At 35.9% G+C, this 16,166-nt stretch overlaps 1 pseudogene; it reads right to left on the bottom strand.

The window, feature by feature from the left end:
• Window positions 1–579: 579 nt before the first annotated feature.
• Window positions 580–16,166, bottom strand: LOC120189386 (annotated as a pseudogene).

The raw sequence follows: 16,166 nt of genomic DNA, 5'->3' as shown, positions 1-16,166 counted from the left end.
TTTAATAAATAAACGAACATAAACGAACACGAACGAACGAACATAAACGAACACAAACGAACAACATAAACACAAAAAAAAAACTTATTCGAACATAACAAATGAATGTAAAAAAAAGTAAACAACAAGAATAACAATTTAAAATTCATTAATATAACCTGCAACTTTAGAGTTAACTTGTTCGAATACGACAAAAACATACATAAATCATAAATAAGTTATATGAACATAATAAAGTCTTAAAGTTAATTTGTTCAACAAAATAATCTTCTTAAAATCCAAACAACTTCAATAATCTTCGTAACATATTCAACTTGTCCTATGTTCGAACATAAATAAACGAACATAAATGAACGAACATAAATGAACATAAATGAACGAACATATAATCGAACGTTCACGAACGTAAATGAACGAACGAGCCATTTGTTCATGTTCGTTTATTTAATTAAATGAACGCAAAATCTTGTTCATGTTCGTTCATTTAATAAATAAACGCACATAAACGAACATCCCGCCGCACGGTTCATGAACGGTTCACTGAACGTTTTGTTTATTTACAGGACTAGACACTCATTTCGAGTCCTAGTAATATAGTGTTGAATAGCACTCACCATGCATTTTATCGGGTGCAGTCTCAGCAGGGGCATATCCATTTCCCTTCTTGGTGTTGACATGAATGAGGACAGGCCCTGTGGCTGGCATGGACCTAACTTCATTCAACACATATACATTATGACCATCAACTGGACCAATGTAGTATAGTCCCAGTTCTTCAAATAGGCTAGCCTCAGAACCACCGGCCGCTCCTCTCACATATGAATTGAATTTGGCGGTGATTTCATGTTCTGCCCTCCGATATGCTTCGTAATGCCCCGTGAACATGTCAAAATAACTTAAATAAGCTAGTTTTATGCAGAGTTATCATAAGAATGTATGGGGTTCCAAAGGTTCAATTTTGATACATTTGCAGCCTCACGTAGATGGCGAAATTCCCTGCTCGAATGCAGCTTTTTTAGAGCTTTACTAAGAGCTCCAACAGGGGGAGCCGGACCATCGACCGTGGCAGTCGGCAACGAGACTTGTTTGTTATCATTCAGGATGATGATGAGATTTGAGTCAAGATAACCAGCGTTGTTCATTACTTCAAATGCCATTCCAGCAGTCGTTGCTCAATCGCCTATTACTGCAACTACATGATTGTTCTTCCCCAACAAATCTCTTCCAACTGCCATACCTGGAACAAAACAAGCATTAGCAGATGATAATTGATGTGATAATGAATGTTATATCTGTTGAAAGAAAAACCACATGGGCTGCTAACACAGCAGCCAATGGCTTTAATAATATTTTTTATTATTTTTTTATGGTAAAATTGCTAAAAATTAGTCATTGTATTTTAGGGTATTTACAAATTAGTCCTTAAGATTTAGTTATAAATACCCTATCCCATTTAGCTTCAAAACCATCCCAAAGCATTCTAGCTTTCTTCCAATACTAGAGAGAATTTAGAGAGTTTCTTGAGAGTTGTTTTTCTCCTTTTTATCAAGAGAGAATTATTATTGTTTTCTCCTTGGTCGATAGAGAGAAGTTGTAATTTTTATTTTCTCATAGTGAAATTCTTCTACCGTTGCCCGTGGTTTTTACCCTAAATTTTTAGGGGTTTTCCACGTAAATTTCGTGTCTCTTTTATCTTCATTTTTTATTTTCTCAAATTATCAGTTACGATTTTGCTCTATCCGATAGCCGTCTTCCGCAACAATTGGTATCAGAGCTAGATTGAAGTGTGTAATATCTGCTTATTGTCTTTGTGGTTGCCACCAAAAGGTGGATCCTCCAACATAAGAAAGTAAGAAGTTATTACCCATTTTTTGAAGGTTCCAGAGAACTATTCACGATAGTGAAATAGTGGGAGCTATCCGTAAAAGAAGCTATGGCAACGAAATTTGATATTGAAAAGTTCAATGGGAGAAATTTCTCATTGTGGAAATTAAAGATGAAGGCCATCCTGAGAAAAGACGGGTGTCTAGCGGCTAATCAGTGAAAGGCCGGTGGATTTCACAGATGACATCAAATGGAACGAGATGGACGGGAATGCTATGACAAACTTTCATCTAGCATTAGCAGATGAAGTATTGTCAAGCATCGAGGAGAAGAAGACAACTAAGGAGATATGGGATCATCTCACCAAATTGTACGAGGTTACATCGTTGCACAATAAAATTTTCCTTAAGAGGAATTGTACACTCTCCGTATGCCAGAATCTACTTCAGTGACGAGCACTTAAATACACTGAACACCTTATTTTCTCAGCTTACATCCTTAAGCTGTAAAATAGGAGAACAAGAACGTGCTGAACTTCTACTTCAAAGTCTATTGGATTCATACGATCAACTCATCATCAACTTGACAAACAGTAATGTCACCAGTTTAGTCTTCGATGATGTTGCAGCTGCTGTTCTACAAGAAGAAAATCGGCGCAAGAACAAAGAAGACAGACAAGTAAATCTGCAACAAGCAGAAGCGTTGACAATGATGACAACGATGAGAGGGAGATCAATAGAACGTGGCCAAAGCAGCAGTCACAAACATGGTAGATCGAAGTCGAGGAGCAAGAAGAATTTAAAGTGTTACAACTGTGGAAAGAAGGGTCACTTGAAGAAGGATTGTTGGAGTCTAAATAAAAACTCCAATCCACAAGGCAATACCGCAAACACTTCAGATGATGGAGATGCTCTATGCTGTGAAGCATCAACCACCGTGGAAGGAAGAAAACGATTTGCAGATATATGGCTCATTAATTCAGGAGCAACATATCACATGACTTCAAGAAGAGAATGGTTCCATCATTATGAACCTGTCTCAGGAGGATCTATTTATAGTTGCAATGATCATGCCTTAGAGATCGTTGGCGTGGGAACCATCAAATTAAAGATGTATGACGGAACAATTAAAGTTGTTCGAGATGTGCGGCACGTAAAAGGCCTGAAGAAAAATTTATTATCCTACAAATTGTTGGATAATAATGCAAGCAAGATTGAAACACGAAAAGGAATCATGAAGGTATTACGTGGAGCGCTTGTGGTGCTGAAAGGTGAAAAGATAACTGCAAACTTGTACATGCTGAAGGAAGAGACTTTGGTAGAAGCAGAAGCCTATCTTGCCTCATGTAGTTCAGATTCGGCAATGTTATGGCATCAGAAACTTGGACACATGTCAGAACAAGGAATGAAAGTCCTTATGGAGCAAAAGCTACTTCCAGGCTTAACAAATGTATCACTTCCTTTGTGTGAGCATTGCATAACAAGTAAGCATCACCGGTTGAAATTCAACACATCAAATTCTAGAGGCAAAAGTGTTCTAGAATTGGTTCACTCTGACGTATGGCAAGCACCAGTTACATCCCTAGGCGGAGCAAAATACTTTGTCTCATTTATTGATGACTACTCCAGGAGATGTTGGGTGTACCCTATTAAGAAGAAGTCAGATGTGTTTTCCACTTTCAAAAACTTCAAAGCGCGGGTGGAACTTGATTCTGGAAATAAGATCAAGTGTTTCAGAACAGATAATAGAGGAGAATACACAAGCGAAGAATTTGATGACTTTTGCAAGAAAGAAGGCATCAAAAGACAGTTCACAGTGGCGAACACTCCTCAACAAAATGGAGTGGCAGAGCGGATGAACAAAACCTTGTTAGAAAGAACAAGAGCAATATTATGGGATGCAGACCTATAAAAATCATTCTGGGCAGAAGCAGTCAATACCGCCTGTTATTTGGTGAATCGAGCTCCATCAACTGCAATAGAGCTAAAGACACCAATGGAGATGTGGACTGGTAAACCAGTTGATTATTCAAACCTCCATGTATTTGGAAGTATTGTGTACGTGATGTACAACGCCCAAGAAATTTCAAAGCTGGATCCAAAATCCAGGAAATGCAAATTCTTGGGGTATGCTGATGGAGTAAAGGGGTATTGCTTGTGGGATCCCACTGCTCGCAAAGTGATCATTAGCAGGGATGTTATCTTTGTAGAAGATAAACTACAAAGAAAAGAAGACGATGATAGCGCTGAAAAGTCAGAGAGTACACATATACATGTGGAAAAGGAGGTTGAACAAGGAGATTCTTCTGAAGCAGAACCAGCACATGATGAACAAGAACCAGAGAGTTCTGAAACTCCAACAACTCGTCAATCAGATCGTGTGAGAAGACGTCCCAATTGGCACTCAGATTATATTATAGAAGGTAATATTGCATACTGCCTTTTAACAGAGGACGGTGAGCCATCAACATACCAGGAGGCAATAAACAGCTCAGATGTTTCACTGTGGATGATGGCGATGCAAGAAGAAATCAAAGCCCTTCATAAAAATAATACATGGGACCTTGTGCCATTACCACAAGGAAGGAAGTCAATTGGTAACAAATGGGTCTTCAAAATCAAGCGAAATGGTGACGATCAAGTGGAGAGGTATCGTGCAAGATTGGTGGTCAAAGGATATGCTCAGAAAGAAGGTATCGATTTCAATGAAATATTTTCTCCTGTGGTTCGACTAACAACAGTTCGAGTAGTTTTGGCAATGTGTGCTACATTGAACTTACATCTAGAGCAGCTAGATGTTAAAACAACTTTTCTTCATGGAAATCTTGAAGAAGAAATTTATATGCTTAAGCCTGAAGGTTTTGAAGAAGAAGAAAAGAAGAACTTGGTTTGCAGGTTGAACAAATCTCTGTACGGTCTAAAGCAGGCGCCGAGTTATTGGTATAAGAGATTTAATTCCTTCATTATGTGCCTTGGATACAACAAACTTAATGCAGACCCTTGCGCTTATTTCAAGAGGTCTGGTGATAACGATTTTGTTATATTGTTGTTGTATGTGGATGACATGTTGGTTGCAGGACCCAACAAACATCATATTGAAGAATTAAAGGCACAACTGGCTAGGGAATTTGAAATGAAGGACTTGGGATCAGCAAACAAGATTCTAGGGATTCAAATTCACCGAGACAGAAGTAATAGGAAGATTTGGCTTTCACAAAAGAATTACTTGAAGAAGATCTTGTCACGATTCAGCATGCAAGATTGTAAGCCAATTTCTACCCCTCTTCCTATTAACTTCAAATTATCCTCAAGTATGAGTCCTAGCAGTGAAGAAAAGAGGATGGAGATGTCTCGAGTACCGTATACATCAGCAGTGGGAAGTTTAATGTTCGCTATGATATGCACAAGACCAGACATTGCACAAGCAGTGGGAGTGGTTAGTCGGTACATGGCGAATCCAGGCAAAGAGCATTGGAATACAGTAATGAGGATCCTGAGATACATCAAAGGGACCTCAAATGTTGCATTATGTTACGGAGGATCAAACTTACTAATCAATGGGTATGTAGATTCTGACTATGCAGGGGATTTGGATAAAAGCAAATCTACTACAGGATATGTGTTTAAAGTTGCTGGTGGAGCTGTAAGCTGGGTTTCAAAATTGCAGTCAGTTGTGGCTACATCCACAACAGAGGCAGAATATGTAGCAGCTACACAAGCCAGTAAAGAAGCAATTTGGTTGAAGATGCTATTGGAGGAGTTTGAGCACAATCAAGAGTATGTCTCTCTGTTTTGTAACAGTCAAAGCGTGTTGAAAACATTTTTGATATTTTGATATAACAAATTAAGTTAAATGAATTTTAAGATTTCACAAATGATTTTACAAAAATCGATTCAATTAACCGAATATCAAATTATTACTCCAAGTTTTTCAAGATCAATTTTTAATCCTTACTAAATGTGTAAAATTGTGATTTGTACTTAAACTATTTTTGAAACAATTTTCACAAAGTATTTTGAACCAAAAACAAGCCTTAAATCAATTATTCAAAGGCATGCACCGATGCATCAGTCTATGCATCGATGCATCGATGAATTAATTGAACATCGAATACATTCCATGCACCGATGCACTCTCCATGCATCGATGCACTATGAATATTTTTCAAAACATCGAATGCATTTGATGCATCGATGCACAAGCCATGCATCGATGCATCAGGCTATTTTTCAAACATCGAATGCATTTCATGCATCGATGCACACTTGGTGCACCGATGCATCAAGTATTCCAACGGTCAAAATATTTGAATTTTACACGAATGCACCGATGCATACTTGATCATGCATCGATGCATGAGACGCTCCACCTAGAAAAATTAATTATTTTCACATTTAAACGACTCTATTATCCCCACTAATTATCACCAACGTTCAGAATTGATTCAAGGGGTATTTAAACAAGTTCTGGAGCCATTGATCAATAACAAGAAACATCAATCAACTAGAATCAAGAGAGAATCAAAGAGAAAGCACCAAACCTCAAGTTTGAGTATTTCAAGCCTATTTTTCATCCAATATTCATTTGCTTTCAAGAACACTTTTGTACTCAATTGTATTTATCCTTGAGTGTTCTTTTCTTTGTTCTAGAATTGTGCAAACATCTTACCTTGTAAGGTTTTCTTGTAAGTTTGCAAATTTGTAATATTCTCTTTGGGAAAAAGAGTGTTCTCAAGAGTTGGGGTATACTCTTGAGGGATTTTGTAAGGTTATCTCTTTGGCCTCAAAAGAAAGAACAAATTAGTGAATTTGTTGGAAAATCCTTAGTGTGGATAGCTAAGGTAGTGGACGTAGACTTTGTTTGAGAAAGTCGAACCATTGTAAATCGCTGTGCAATTACTTTAAATTTTCTGCAAAAGCTTCCACGAAATTTTTAATTGCCAATTCACCCCCTCTTGGCCGATTTTGTAGATCGATTAACTCAACAATTAGTATCAGAGCCTCACTCATTTGAAGGTTTAATCGCCTCTTGAGTCGATTCGGGAAGAGTTACATCGATTACCAAGTCATCAATGGCCTCCACTTCAAATTACGACTCCGGTCTTGATTCGATGCCCGTCAATAAGCCTCCTTTCTTCAATGGAGCTAATTACGCCTATTGGAAGAATAGAATGATGTACTTCATTCAAGCAAGTGACATGGGAGCATGGAATGCCGTAGAAGACGGCAATCATCGAGTCTAAGGACATATCGTCCTTAACTCTTGAAGAACTTATCGGTTCACTCCTCACTCATGAGATGATGCTCGAAGATGAGGTGGACCTTGATAAAGTTGAAGAGACACCAAAGGAAAAGGAGAAGAAGAAAAATATTGGAGTTGCTCTCAAATCCACAAAAGATGAGAGTGATTCTAATAATGATGATGATGACGAGGAAATGGCATTGTTTGCCAAACGGTTCAGAAAAATGATGAGACCTTACCAAGGAAGAAAATTCAAACGAAACGAAGGCCTCAAAAATGAACCAAAAGAGAATGACCCAATCATTTGCTATGAATGCAAAAAGCCGGGGCATGTCAAATATGATTGCCCACAATTGAAGAAAAAGGGTCAATCAAGGAATAAGCACAAGGCTCATGTGGCTACATGGAGCGATGAAGAAGGTTCCGATGAAGAGGAACAAGAAGTAGCAAACTTGTGCTTGATGGCATTCGGGGAAGATTCTAAGGTAACCTCTAACTCATCCGATTTTGATGATTTATCTTATGATGAGTTATTTGAGGAGTACAATGGGTTGGCTTCGGATTATGAGAAATTGTTTTTAAAATATAAAAATGATGTTTCAAAATTGAAAAATGAAAACAACTCATATCCAAAACCAACAACGATCTTGAAAGTAAATCAAAGACTTGCAAATCAAACTAGAAGAGTTTGAAAAGAAAATTTAGATTTGCAAAATTTACTTTCAAAGATCAATGATGATCATCAAAAGAAAATTGATGATCTTAAAACTTCTTTTGATAAAGTTGGAACAAAACATTTTGAAAAGGTGGAAATCAAAATCCAACTTTGTTAGAAAAAGTTTTAGAAACTACAATCATAGAGGCCCCCAAAGAACCTCTAATGGAAAAATCATTAGAAGTATGTGGTTCCTAAAGAACTCATTACTACTAAAGATAAAAATATCCTACACAAATGGATACCTAAGGGGACTAGGATTTTGGAAACTAATGAATATGGACCCAAAGAATTGGGTACCAAAAATCAAAAATTAATCTATGTTTGTAGGGAAAGGAGCATTGCTACAAGGCACGGGAAACAAATTCAAACTCATGGTACCTTGATAGTGGATGCTCAAGACATATGACCGGAGACAAAAGCCGGTTCATTGAGCTTAACGCCAAAATGGAGGAGAAGTGACTTTTGGAGACAATTCAAAAGGTCACATTGAAGGTATTGGTACAATAGATAATACCTCTTCCATACAAATTAAGAATGTTTATATGTGAATGGATTAAAGTATAATCTATTGAGTATTAGTCAATTATGCGATAAAGGATTCAATGTCTTATTTGAAATTAATGGTTGTAAAGTCATTGACATTGCATCTAATCGGATTATGCTTGTTGGTCATAGAATAGGAAACATTTACATGGTGCATTTAGATTCTATTGATATGACTAATTTATGCCTAGTTGCTAAGGATGAGCATGATAGTTGGTTATGGCATAGGAGACTAGGTCATGCTAGTATGAGTGTTTGCAACGGTTAATTCAAGGAGACTTAGTAAGAGGGTTGCCTAAGCTTAAATTTGATAATGATAAAATCTGTGATGCTTGTGCTAAAGGAAAACAAAAAGAGTTTCTTTTAAATCTATTAATGATGTATCAACTAGTAGAGTATTACAATTGATCCATTTAGATCTTTTTGGGCCAACTAGAACTACTAGATTGGGAGGAAAACAATATGCATTTGTCTTGGTAGATGACTATTCTAGATACACTTGGGTTCTATTCTTAAGTACTAAAGATGAAGCATTAGAAAATTTCATCACATTTTCAAAATAATCCAAATGAAAAAGGTTACTCTATCACTAGTGTTAGAAGTGATCATGGAACTGAATTTGAAAATCTTGGATTATTGAGTTTTTGTAATTCTAATTTTATTAGCCAAATTTTTCATCACCTAGAACCCCTCAACAAAATGGAGTTGTTGAGAGGAAAAATCGAACTTTAGAAGAATGGCTAGAACCATGCTTTGTGAAAATAATTTGCCAAAATATTTTTGGGCGGAAGCCACAATACCGCTTGTTATGTTGTAAATCGAGTAATGATTAGGCCAATTTTAAATAAAACTCCATATGAAATTCTCAAAAATAAAAAGCCTAACATTAGTTATTTTCATCCTTTTGGATGTAAATGTTTTGTTTTAAACAACGGTAAAGAAAATCTTGGCAAATTTGATGCTAAAAGTGATGAAGGAATTTTTCTGTGTTATTCCTTAAATTCTAAAGCTTATCGTGTATTTAATAAAAGAACTTTAGTTGTAGAAGAGTCTATACATGTTGTTTTCGATGATAATCCCCTTCCAAGGAAGGATTCTTCTATTAATGATGATGTAGGTATTGTACAAGCAAATGACGTTAGACATGACGTTGGAGAATCATTATCAAAGGAAGAAACAAAAGATGAGGAAACTCATGATCCCCTCGAGAATCCAACCATTGAAGAAAGGGAAGTATCTTTTCCAAGAGAGTACAACTATGTCAAGGATGGTGAAATTATAGGTGATCCATCAAAAGGGGTAACTACTCGATCTTCTCTTAGAAATATTTGTAATTATGTTGCATTTATTTCATGCATAGAGCCTAAGAACATCAAAGAAGCATTAAAAGATGAACATTGGATTATGGCTATGCAAGAAGAATTAAATCAATTTGAGAGAAGTAAAGTATGGACATTAGTTGAAAGGCCTAGTAATAAATATACTGTAGGTACTAGATGGGTTTTTAGAAATAAACTTGATGAAAGTGGTAATATAGTGAGGAACAATGCTAGACTTGTTGCTCAAGGCTATACTCAAGAAGAAGGCATAGACTATGATGAAACATACGCTCCCGTAGCTAGGATGGAAGCAATTAGAATGTTATTGGCATTTGCATGTTTCAATGAATTTAAATTATATCAATGGATGTTAAAAGTGCATTTTTAAATGGTTTTATAAAAGAAGAAGTGTACGTGGAACAACCTCCAGGTTTTGAAGATTCAAATTTTTCGGATCATGTTTTAAAATTGACAAAAGCTCTTTATGGTTTAAAACAAGCTCCTAGAGCTTGGTATGAAAGATTGTCAATTTTTTTAATTGAAAAAGGTTTTTTTAAAGGAAAGGTTGACACTACTTGTTTTTAAAGAGAAAAGGTAAGATTTATTAGTAGTTCAAATTTATGTTGATGATATAATATTTGGTTCTACTAATGATGTTCTTTGCCAAGAATTTTCTAAGCTAATGCAAAGTGAGTTTGAGATGAGCATGATGGGGGAGCTCTCATTTTTCTTGGGACTCCAAATCAAGCAAAGAAAAGATGGCATCTTCATTAATCAAGCTAAGTACGTCAAAGATATGCTCAAGAAGTTTGGACTGGAAAATGGGAACCTCATAACACTCCAATGAGCTCTTCAACAAAGCTTGACTTAGATGAAGGAGGTAAATGTGTAGATGTTAAATTATATAGGTCAATGATTGGCTCTTTGCTTTATCTAACTGCAAGTAGACCGGACATTATGTTTAGTGTTTGCTTATGTGCTAGATTTCAATCATGTCCTAAGGAATCACATTTACTAGCTGTTAAGAGAATCTTTAGATACCTTAAGGACACTCCTAGTTTAGGACTTTGGTATCCTAGAGACTCTAGCTTTAGCTTGCATGCCTTTTCTGATGCGGATTATGGAGGATGCAAATTAGATAGGAAAAGCACCTCCGGTACTTGTCAATTCCATGGAAATATGTTGATTTCTTGGTTTTCAAAGAAACAAAATTGTGTTGCATTATCTACCACTGAAGCGGAATACATTTCAGCCGGTGGTTGTTGTGCACAAGTTTTATGGATGAAACAACAACTTTTTTATTATGGAATTGAAGTATGTACCATTCCTATCAAGTGTGCCAATACTAGTGCTATTTGTCTCACTAAAAATCCCATCCAACACTCTAGAACTAAGCATATTGAAATAAGACATCACTTCATTAGGGACCATGTCACTAAGGAAGATGTAGTTCTAGAATTTGTTGATACTTTGCACCAATTAGCGGATATTTTTACAAAACCCTTAGATAAAGAAAGATTTTGGACACTTAGAAGAGAATTAGGTTTAACTGACCTATCTTCACTTAGTGTTTAAAATAATTTAGCACTTTTAATAAATACTGAAAAAATGCTTATAATAATAATTTTTGATTGTATTCTTGCTATTAGTTAGGGGGAGTTTATAATTCTTAATAAAAATTAATTTTATGTTCAAATAAAGTTTGAAGATTAATTTGATTGATTGAACATAATTAATTTTTGATATATGAGTTGCCATTACCATTAGAGCCAAATTATTTAGCATTTTAAGTATTTAAAACGGATTTTTTGACATTTTTGTGCTTCATGCACCGATGCATTTAACAATGCATCGATGCATCCTTGAATATGCATCGATGCATAAGACCATGCACCGATGCATCCGTCGGGTTTTAGGTTTAAAATCTTCATCTTCTTCATTTTTCTCAAAACCTAAAACATTAACTCACGGCCGTTCGTCCCCCTCTCACCTCAAATCTCTATTTTTGCTCAAAATCTTCGGGAAAACATCGGATTCTTCAAGTTTTTCATCCTACAAACCTGCTACACTCATTAAAACGCGCAAAACATCTCCTCATTCCCCTCAATCCGAATTTTTCAAGGTATTTTCACAAAAACTCTATTTCATTAAATTTTTGAACTTAGGACTAGTTTAGATTAGTTCTAGTTTGAAATAATTATCTGGCATTGGCTATATGATGATTCTAAACTAGTTTCTACAACGAATTTCATCAAAAACGCATAATTTTTCAAAATTATTTGGAAATTTCGAATTCAAAAAAAAATTTATTATTATTTCAAAAATTATTGATTCAATTGTGTTGTTTTCATGAAAACTATGCGTATTATGATATTAATTTTAAATAGTTTTCAAAACTTTGTCCATTAGGATTATGTTAGAGAACCTTGAATTATTGAGGACTCATTTGAGTTTTGGGATTAAATTTTGTGCATACATGTGTTTTTAAATTGCAGGTGATATTTCTTTTTCGATTTCCCTAACCATGTCTAATCTCAAACGCCCTAAATCATCCTCGAGTCGGTCTCACCAAAACCGTTCTCCCGCTCCTAGACCTCAAAATCCATCCAATATTCCTTCATCCCTCATTAGTACTTGTTTTAACATGTCTGAAAACCGTATGGATGAATTGTACTCTAGGTACATGAACTCCTTCCAATCCTATCATATTAGGGAAGAGCGTATTCCTTCTCTACAAGCTATGATAAAACTTGAATTTGAATACCTCTCAATTCTTCGTCGATGGAAGTTTGATAAACTCTTTTCTCTTCAACCCATCGTCTTTCACCAACTTGTCCGCATCTTTTATTCCAATGCGGTTTGTATTCAGAACACAACTCAGTGCGGTACTATAGCGATTAGATCCTATCTTTTAGGACAATATATCACTATTACTTCTGAATCCATCGCATCTCATTTTGGTTTAGATGACGAGGGTTTATTTAATGAGAAGGAAGATGTGGAATATCCATATCTCCCTAATGCTAGTGTCAGTACCTTTAGGTCTCACCACGATCGATTTCTTCACTTAATGATCTCTTGGTGGTTTAGACCATCCGCAGGTCGGTACTCCACACTACGTACTACAGACTTATGGTGGATGCACTGTATAAAAAAAAAGAAAATCAATTTTCCACATATTGTCTTTAGTGCGCTTGTCGATATCATAAACATCATTCCCTCAAAGCATGTAGAAACCCTACCTTATGGTTGTCTACTAAGCAATTTGTTTATCAAACTCGGCCTAGATGTCTCCCTTGACAATCCTATTCCGCTCCAAAACCCAATCAATATCACATCCTTAAAGAAATCGGATTGGAAATTGGATGAGAACACCGGACTATGGTCTTTTCGAACCGGTAAGCAAACCCCGGGAGCTAGTTCTTCACGAGCTGCTCCTAGTTCTTTTCGTGCTCCTCCTCCTCCTCCAGCTCCTGACGTTGATAATGATCCAGAGCTTCAAAGGCTTATGAGATATTGACGAGGAAGTACCAGCTCGGCAAGATGATCAAACGCCACCTTATTTCTAATCTTTTCTAGAGTCGTTTGATCTGCGTTTTGCTTCCATGGAGTCTACGATTACTGAGTTTCAGAGGGAGATGCGTGATCGTATGGATGCTCTTACTCTTGAAGTTAGAGCTCATTATCCTCCTCCTCCTCCCGATTCCGCTATGGATGATTAAACGTTATTTGATGATATTTGGTTTTAAACTTTAAGAACTTGGATTGTTAAACTTTTTGATTTGAATGTTTATGTTTGTTTGGATGCTTGAATGTTTGAACTTAATTTTAATATATTTGGTTTGAATTTTATTCATTTTGCATCATTAGATATATGACCAATTATGCCATTTCACATTTTATTATGAATATTGTTTATGAAACTATGACTAATCTCTCTTTGATTGTGATCTTAGCAGCTTATTATTAATAAATCAATTGGCTAATGTTTTTCAAAATTCTTGTTTAAAACGTTTATATAGAGTCTTTTTGATTTAACAAAAAGGGGGAGAAAATTTAAAAGATGTGCTATAGTAAGGGGGAGTAAGTTTTTCAAAATCGATTTCAAAAATAATTTCTTAAACAAATCTTAAAATTATTCAAATGTTTTGTTATATCAAAAAGGGGGAGATTGTTGAAAACATTTTTGATATTTCGATATAACAAATTAAGTTAAATGAATTTTAAGATTTCAAAAATGATTTTACAAATTCGATTCAATTAACCGAATATCAAATTATTACTCCAAGTTTTTCAAGATCAATTTTAATCCTTACTAAATGTGTAAAATTGTGATTTGTACTTAAACTATTTTTGAAACAATTTTCACAAAGTATTTTGAACCAAAAACAAGACTTAAATCAATTATTCAAAGGCATGCACCGATGCATCAGTCTATGCATCGATGCATCGATGAATTAATTGAACATCGAATGCATTCCATGCACCGATGCACTCTCCATGCATCGATGCACTATGAATATTTTCAAAACATCGAATGCATTTGATATATCGATGCACAAGCCATGCATCGATGCATCAGGCTATTTTTCAAACATCGAATGCATTTCATGCATCGATGCACACTTGGTGCACCGATGCATCAAGTGTTCCAACGGTCAAAATATTTGAATTTTACACGAATGCACCGATGCATACTTGATCATGCATCGATGCATGAGACGCTCCACCTAGAAAAATTAATTGTTTTCACACTTAAACGGCTCTATTATCCCCACTAATTATCACCAACGTTCAGAATTGATTCAAGGGGTATTTAAACAAGTTCTGGAGCCATTGATCAATAACAAGAAACATCAATCAACTAGAATCAAGAGAGAATCAAAGAGAAAGCATCAAACCTCAAGTTTGAGTATTTCAAGCCTATTTTTCATCCAATATTCATTTGCTTTCAAGAACACTTTTGTACTCAATTGTATTTATCCTTGAGTGTTCTTTTCTTTGTTCTAGAATTGTGCAAACATCTTACCTTGTGAGGTTTTCTTGTAAGTTTGCAAATTTGTAATCTTCTCTTTGGGAAAAAGAGTGTTCTCAAGAGTTGGGGTATACTCTTGAGGGATTTTATAAGGTTATCTCTTTGGCCTCAAAAGAAAGAACAAATTAGTGAATTTGTTGGAAAATCCTTAGTGTGGATAGCTAAGGTAGTGGACGTAGACTTTGTTTGAGAAAGTCGAACCACTGTAAATCGCTGTGCAATTACTTTAAATTTTCTGCAAAAGCTTCCACGAAATTTTTAATTGCCAATTCACCCCCCTCTTGGCCGATTCCGTAGATCGATTAACTCAACAAAGCGCCTTGCATCTAGCAAGGAATCCAGCATTTCATTCAAGAACAAAGCACATACGAGTTCAATATCATTTCATTTGTGAAAATGTGGAAGAAGGAACGATAGATATGCAGAAGATCCATACCAAAGACAACATAGCAGATTTCATGACGAAGGCAATCAACACTGATAAATTTACTTGGTGTCGATCCTCTTGTGGCCTGTCAGAGACGTAAGCAGCATGATGGTACAAGGTAGAAAGAATGGTGTGAAGATATGATTGTTCCAATCAAATCTTCAAGTGGGAGATTGTTGAAAGAAAAACCACATGGGCTGCTAACACTAGCAGCCGATGGCTTTAATAATATTTTTTATTATTTTTTTATGGTAAAATTGCTAAAAATTTGTCATTGTATTTTAGGGTATTTACAAATTAGTCCTTAAGATTTAGCTATAAATACCCTATCCCATTTAGCTTCAAAATCATCCCAAAACATTCTAGCTTTCTTCCAATACTAGAGAGAATTTAGAGAGTTTCTTGAGAGTTGTTTTTCTCCTTTTTATCAAGAGAGAATTATCATTGTTTTCTCCTTGGTCGATAGAGAGAAGTTGTAATTTCTATTTTCTCATAGTGAAATTCTTCTACCGTTGCCCGTGGTTTTTACCCTAAATTTTTAGGGGTTTTCCACGTAAATTTTGTATCTCTTTTATCTTCATTTTTTATTTTCTCAAATTATCAGTTACGATTTTGCTCTATCCGATAGCCATCTTCCGCAACAATATCTAGGAACAAGTACCTAAACCAGCTGAAATACTAGTAGAACTATGGCCAGCTCCAAAGGCATCATGATTCATGAATTCTCTCTTCCCTTTCCGGAAACCCCGATAATCCGCATGTTTTTCGAATCGAATGCATTCTCGATCTTCTACCAGTTAAAATCTTATGCGGGTAGGCCTGTAAACGTCAAAGTTCAATAACTAAAACGATCATATTTGGATTAAGATAACGCTTAACTGTAGGTAGCAACATGGAACAAAATGTAATAACCTGATGGCCAACATCCCAAATAATCTTATCCTCAGGAGTGTGGAACACATGGTGCAGTGCCACTGTTAACTCGGCCACCCCCGGGCTTGAACTCAGATGACCACCAGTCTTTGACACCATGTAAACCAGCTCTTCTCGTACCTCATC

This window comes from Hibiscus syriacus, unplaced genomic scaffold, assembly GCF_006381635.1.
Source record: "Hibiscus syriacus cultivar Baekdansim isolate YM2019G1 unplaced genomic scaffold, ASM638163v2 tig00116954_pilon, whole genome shotgun sequence".
Lineage (NCBI taxonomy): Eukaryota > Viridiplantae > Streptophyta > Magnoliopsida > Malvales > Malvaceae > Hibiscus > Hibiscus syriacus.
Note: the sequence above shows the minus strand (reverse complement) of the source record. Positions and strands in the feature narration are given on the sequence as shown.